Raw genomic sequence first — 6717 nt, 5'->3', positions numbered from 1 at the left:
AATGTGTCCTTTCGACCCTTGCCCTTCTTGGCTTATTAAAGCTTGCCCAGGGGGGTTGACCAAGTGGATCCAGGGTGTGGTCAATGCATCATTGCCTTGAAAGAGGAGGTGATCTGACCTCTCCTGAAAAAGCCCGCCATGGACCCATTGGTCTTCATCAATTACCGACCGGTCGCAAATACCCCCTTCTTAGGGAAGGTGATTGAGAGCGTTTTGGCACAGCAATTGCAAGTACTCTTGGATGAAACAGATTATCTTGACCCATTCCAGTCTGGGTTCAGGCCTGGTTATGGGACTGAATTGGCCTTGGTCGCCCTGATGGATGACCTTTATCGGGAGAAGGACAGGGAGAGTGCAACCCTGTTACTCTTCCTTGATCTCTTAGCGGCTTTTGATACCATTGACCATGGTATCCTTCTGGGCCGACTTGGTGAGATGGGTATTGGACTGTTTTACAGTGGTTCCAATCCTATCTCCAAGGTCATTTTCAGATAACAGCATTGGGTGATTTCTTTCAGCCCCCTGACAGTTGTGCTGTGGGGTGCCGCAGGATACCATCTTGTCCCCCATGGTGTTTAACATCTATATGAAGCCCTTTGGAGCTGTCATCAGGAGATCTGGGGCAAGGTGTCAGCAGTGTGCTGATGCTACCCAGCTCTATTTCTCTGTAATATCTGAATCGGCTGTGCAAGCTGTGGACCGCTACCTGGACTGGTTGGTGGGCTGGATGAGGGCCAATAAACTGAGTCTGAATCCTAGCAAGACAGAGGCACTGTGGGTTGGTGGTTCCCGAGTTCAGATAATTGGTCAGTTGCCTCCTTTGGATGGGGTCGTACTCCCTCTGAAAGAGCAGGTCCATAGTCTGGGGGTGCTCCTGGATCCATCTTTGTCACCAGAGGCCCAGGTGACCTCAGTGGCTAGGAGTGCCTTTTACCAGCTTTGGGTGATAAGACAGCTGCAACCGTTTCTGGACCGGGTTAGCCTGACCACTGATGTCCACGCACTGCTAACCTCTAGGCTCAATTACTGTAATGTGCTCTATGTTGGGGTGCCCTTGAGGTTGGTCCAGAAGCTGCAGCTGGTGCAAAATGAGGCGGCGAGACTGCTCACTGGGGCAGGGTATTGCCAACATGTCACCCCGCTGCTGAAAGAACTGCACTTGCTGCCCATTTGCTACCAGGTCACGTTCAAGGTTCTAGTTTTGGTGTACCAAGCGCTATACAGCTTGGGACCAGAATATCTGAAAAACCGTCTTACCCCTTATATACCCAGCCGGTCACCACGCTCTGCAGGTGAGGGCCTCCCGCAGATAACACCTTATCAGGAGGTCCGTTCTGCACAACACAGGAAACGGACCTTTAGTGTGGCAGCACCTACCTTGTGGATTTCGCTCCCCTTAAATATTAGACAGGTGCGATCTCTGTTATCTTTTCAGCGCCTATTGAAGACCTTCCTCTTTCAACAAGCCTTTTGAGACCTTATCACAGTCTGCGTCTGTATGAATTGCTTTTTAATATGTTTTTTAAACTCTTTTAAAAAAACTATGTTTTTAACCTTTTTCTTTAAGAAGTATTGAAAGCTTTAAAAAAATGTTTTTAAATATGTTCTAATGTATTTTAAAGTCTGTTTTTATGATGTTTTAAAGTGTTTTTAGTGCTTTTGTTTGCCGCCCTGGACTACTGCCGGGAGGAAGGGCGGGATATAAATGAAATCATAAATAAATAAAAATGTTCTTCCCTGATTATCAGCCTGAACTCACATGGGATGAACTAGTTATGTCATGCCTTTCCTCCACCTTTGGAGAGGCCTGGGCCAGGAGGCAGGACACCTTGCCCTAAGACAGCCTTTCCCAACTAGTGGGCCACCAGATGTTGTTGGACCACAACTCCCATCAGCCTCAGCCAGCATTGCCAATGGTCAGGAAAGATGGGAATTGTGGTCCAGCAACATCTGGTGGCCCACTAGTTGGGAAACGCTGCCCTAGGACAAGAACGCCCAGCACAGGCTGTTTGAGGTGAGTCAGATGCAGGGTGCCACAATCCAGCAGGGTAGGATGACTGGGGATGGGATAATGTGGATCATGTTCTAAGACAGGGAGCCTGGTAGGCAGGACAGAGGGGAGGACTTTGCAAGCATTTGGAAGAGAAATTCCAACTGCAGATGAAGTCAACCCCTGACTTTGGGGCTGGAGCAGCCCTCCTGAATCCACAGTCCTGACTTTTCTGCTGCTTGATCTTTTCTCAGGGAGTCATTGACAAATGGGACATTTCCCCCAACGTACAGTAATACCTCAGTTAACAAATCCCCTAGGAAAGAAACTCCTTTTAACAAAGTCTTTTTTGGGTGGGGAGGCACACACTCTGACATACTCAGAATGTGGCTCCTTGTCTACTGGATTGCGGCTGCTGCAGGCAGCTTTCTCACATGTGGCTGGAATGGTGCCCCATGCCAGGTGGCGTAGATGTCTCCGCAGTGCGGGTGCCCTGCAAGCACTGTTTCCTGCAGACGCATCTGCTCGAGTGTAGGGGAGGATGGCAGAAAGAGAGAGCGAGAGGGCAAGCACAGGGTGGTGATGGTGGTGGCTGCCCCTTGTCTGTCGAGTGTGCAGAGAGGGGAACTGTGCTCAGAGCTTCAGATTGCTATAGCAAGATGCTACATGATTTGCTACCGGGCCAAGTTCAAGGTTCTAGTTTTGGTGTACAAAGCCCTATACAGCTTGGGACCAGGATACCTGAAAGACCGTCTTACCCCTTATATACCTAGTCAATCACTGCGCTCTGGAGATGAAGGCCTCCTGCAGATACCTTCTTATCAGGAGGTTCGTTCTGCACAATATAGGAAACGGACCTTTACTGTGGCGGCACCTACTCTGTGGAATTCCCTCCCCTTGAATATTAGGCGCCATCTCTGCTATCTTTTCGCCGCCTTTTGAAGACTTTCCTCTTTCAACAAGCCTTTTAAGTTGACACCTATCCCAGTCTGTGTCTGTGTTAGAATTGCTCTTAAAATGTTTTCTTTAATAATATGTTTTTAGCCCTTTTAAAAAGTTTTTTAAGCTTTTTAAAAAAATGTTTTTAATGTTGTTTTGTTTTAATGTATTTTAAGGTCTTTTTATGATGTTTTTAAAGTGTTTTTAGCATTTCTGTTTGCCACCTTGGGTTCCTGCTGGGAGGAAGGGCAGGATATAAATCAAAGAATGAAGAATGAATGAAAAAGAAAAAGGCAAGGCAGGCATCCCTGGATGCAGTTTGGAAGAAGCCTTCAAGTGGTCTGTCTGCAAGACTTTCTTGACCTGGTTGTTTCATTTCAGACAAGTATATTGTTAGTTTTGAATCAAAGGTTTGCTGAAATATGTTGAACTGCTCTTCTTTTTTGTGGTGAAGGAACCTATGTTCTTTCCATGTTATTCCTGCCTCTGGTATCCAAGTTTCTGTTAAAGAAGTAATGTCCAGGAACACATTCACTTCATTAACTGAGGTATTACTGTACTGAGAATGGCAATGGAAGCCATCTATAATCTCAGGTACGTTACTGGGGTTGGGTGGGGCGGTGGAGAGGATATTTGTTCACAGTAATTGGGACTTAGCTATGGGGGGGCAAGCTGTATGAGGGACGGGCAGTCATTGGCTGGATATTTAGACTGACAGGGAAGTCAAGGCAAGAATGGACACAAAGAGGCCGATTTGTCCCATCTTGAGCTTGCAAAGGAGCCAAAAGGGGGGCAGGATGAGGCAAGGGACCGGGTGGCTTTTATGCTTCTGGGGCCAGATCAGCCCTCCTATTTATTGTCCCTTCCTTGTGGCCAGGAATGCCTTAAAGGGTCAGCAGGCCTCTGACTTGGAAGCTAGAATCTGGTGGCTCTAAAGGGGGATGGCTAGCTGGGAGGCGGTCAGTTCCTCGGGGGAACGTTGGGGCTTTGAGGACTCAGATTCTGGAGGTCCCAGCTTGGGGGTCTCTGTCTCAAGAGCCCAAGATCTGATCAGCTTGGGCTGTGGGTCAGGCCTGATCCTGATTGTGGGGCCCTGACCGGTGTCTGTTCCCACTGCCTCCAGTGCTAGTCCTCTGTGATCCCTCAGGTAGAGGGACCACTCCAGGCCCCAGCTGGCTTCTCCTCATCTGAGTTTGAGACACAGCCCAGGCTTCTTCTGGGGGTGGGGTGGGGGAATATCTCAGTAGACAAAGTTGTAAGAGAGGCATGGGTGGGGGCCTTGGGGCTCCCATCACCCACAGCGACTGTCCACAGACCTTTGGATAACTCCATCTCATCCTTTATCCTGTCAGCTTCACGAAGCCTCCCTTTTCAATGCAGAAGAAATCAACCGTTCTTTGTTTAACTTTTTGATGCCATTTTCAAAACGACAGGACTTGGTGAGGATGACAATGAGGTAAATTCTTTGTTGCTTTGATCATTATTCTTGTGCTTTGACTTCTATTCAATTTGTCTCTTGAAACTGTCACTTAGCTTTTCATTTCTTGCTGATATGGCAGTAAGAGAGTAAGCACAGTGATAATGGTTTTGGTTTCCAGCTCCTAAATACAATTATTTTTAAAGTGTTTTCCAGGCTGTAATTTGATTTTAATTTAGCAAAATTTATATACCACTTGATTGTGAAAAAAACCCCACACCTCTATCAATAAAAACAGCTACCAAGTAATTAAAAACATGTACAAGACAATTAAAACAGCAGTAAACTAAAAAGAGATCAAAACGCATCAACATTTAAGAGAGCAATTTCTTACAAGTACAGAACGAATATTATGCAGTTGCGTGGGCACTGTGAGGTTTGCCTCATTATTTGTTCATCCATGCACACCCAAGATTCCCAGTCTGGCCCCTCTCTCTGTTCCCCCAGTTTGCTTCAGTGTGACACTTCCTCTTATCCATTGCTAAAAATCTCTTGTCTGTTTTTTCCCCTTTCTATGTCATCTCCTGCCTTGAATCTACAGATCCACCTTGACGAAAATGGTCTTCGCCATCAGCAACTCAAGGAAATTTTTAATTTAATGTTGCGGATCCTTTTATCGGAGGCCCCAACCATGCCAACGCTGTCATTCATGTTTGAATTAAGTGTGGTGTGGGCTGAGTCTGAGGTTATGTTTCATTCAAGGAGAGCCTGGCAGGGAGGCCTCCCCCAACCTGGGCACACATTTTGTCAGTAAAATCACCCATTAGGCACCCCTCAGGCCGTTCTCCTCTTAGCAGGCAAGCTGAACACCCTGCAACACCATCCCATATGTCTGGCAATATGCTGCTGAGTAGCCTTGAGCATAATGTACAAATCTAGGCATCAAAGCTTACAGTACGGCCCCACTCATACAGCGGGTTATGTTCCAGACCCCCACTGTAAAGCAAAAACTGCTATAAAGCAGAACTCATTGAATAGAATGGTGTGTGATGCCCAAAAACCGCCGTAAAAGCAGAACAAGCGCCACATGAGAGGGGCTTTAGTCTAATTGCGTTTAATTGAGACTGCTGCATTAGCGAAGCACCTTAAAGCGAAGTGCCGTAAAGCGGGGCCCTACTGTACTTTCTTTCCTTGTATTTCATTATTGCATTTATACCCCACTTTTCCTCCATGGAGCGCAAGGTGTCGTATACCATTCTCTCCCCATTTTATCCTCACAGCAACCCTGTAAGTAGGTTAGGCTGAGAGAGACGGTGACTGGCCAGAGGTCACCCAGGGGCTGAGTGGAGATTTGAACCCTGGTCCTCCAGGTTCTAATCTGACACACTAACCACTGTATAACACTGGCTTTCTTGACCAATCAAAATGTTGGTGTCTCCCTTTCCTGCTGTGAAAAGGCACTCCATACAGACAAGGGGCCACCTTTCCCAAGGCCCTATCTTCAGTACCCACTGGGTGGGTCAGCCAGGAGGGGGTCCCGATGGAGATTTGGGGCTGGGTCTGAAACAGTTTGGGAGAGCAAGCTAGGGATTCCCCTCTACTAGTGGAAGAGACTTCTTGATGGGTGACTGTGGCGGCTTGCCTCCATAGCCCAGGCCAGTCCCCTGATTTTGAGATGCTGTTTCCTCCTTTATTCATTGATTTAGAATACTTATTATCTCCCAAAGTGGCTTACGAAAGATTCCAGTCTGCTCAGGGACAAAAGTAACAGGGTAACTGAGATGAAACAGTTAGGCTGAGAGAGGGAGCAACTGGCTCAAAGTCCTGCAACTAAAGCTTCATATCATGTGACTGCACGTGCCCCACTCTTAGGCTGCCTAGACACCATATTTATTCAAACTATATTTTCCACCACACATTCAAACCATATTTCCCCCCAAAGAATCATGAGATCTGTAGTTTGTTAAGGATATTGTAGCTATATAAGGGGTAAGCTACAGTCAGCAGGATTATTAGGCGGGGGGATGTGCGTTGAATGTGTTTTAAAGGTTCACAGCTTTAGTCCAACGATCTAACCCAGGGACAGGGAACGTGGAGCTCTCCAAGTGTTGCTGGACTCCAGTTCCCATCATCCCCAGCTAGCATATTCTGATCCAACAATAAGTGGGTGGGATCATAGCCTCCCTTATCCTTGCCCTAACCACTGTGTCAGACTGTCTTTCTAAAGTTAATCTTTACTTCAGTACAGCAGCTTTCCCTGCACCTGGTGCCCTCCAGCTGTTTTGGACTACAAGCATGACTGGGGCAGATGGGAGTTGTAGGTTTGGGACTGGGTCTCAAACAGTTTGTGAGAGCCCTCTGCTAGTTGGAG

The sequence above is a fragment of the Rhineura floridana genome, chromosome 16 (genome assembly GCF_030035675.1).
Source record: "Rhineura floridana isolate rRhiFlo1 chromosome 16, rRhiFlo1.hap2, whole genome shotgun sequence".
NCBI lineage: Eukaryota > Metazoa > Chordata > Lepidosauria > Squamata > Rhineuridae > Rhineura > Rhineura floridana.
The sequence above is the reverse complement of the archived record's forward strand: the minus strand, read 5'-3'. Positions refer to the sequence as shown.